Source organism: Dendrobium catenatum, unplaced genomic scaffold (assembly GCF_001605985.2).
Source record: "Dendrobium catenatum unplaced genomic scaffold, ASM160598v2 original_scaffold_223017, whole genome shotgun sequence".
Classification (NCBI taxonomy): Eukaryota; Viridiplantae; Streptophyta; class Magnoliopsida; order Asparagales; family Orchidaceae; genus Dendrobium; species Dendrobium catenatum.
The window spans coordinates 1-212 of NW_021541427.1; the positions used below are offsets into that span (position 1 = coordinate 1).

Sequence of the window (212 nt, forward strand, 5' to 3'; positions counted from 1 at the left end):
GTATTTTTTCAAAATAGTAGTGGTAATGGGTCCATAGTTCAGTGGTAGAGCAATTGACTGCAGATCAATAGGTCACCGGTTCGAACCCGGTTGGGCCCTTCTGATGATGCCATTTTTGCTCTTCTTTTGTACTTTTGACAGCAGAAAAAAGGTTGGCATTTCCGTCAATTACAATGGTATTTTTCATGGCTTGCATGCCTTCGTTAGAAGAA

General features: G+C 41.0%; 1 non-coding gene across 1 annotated transcript; it reads left to right on the forward strand.

Annotated features, from left to right (window-relative positions):
• Positions 1-27: 27 nt before the first annotated feature.
• On the forward strand, positions 28-99 carry TRNAC-GCA. Its single transcript has one exon. It is a non-coding gene; the product is annotated as a tRNA-Cys (tRNA).
• Positions 100-212: the final 113 nt, after the last annotated feature.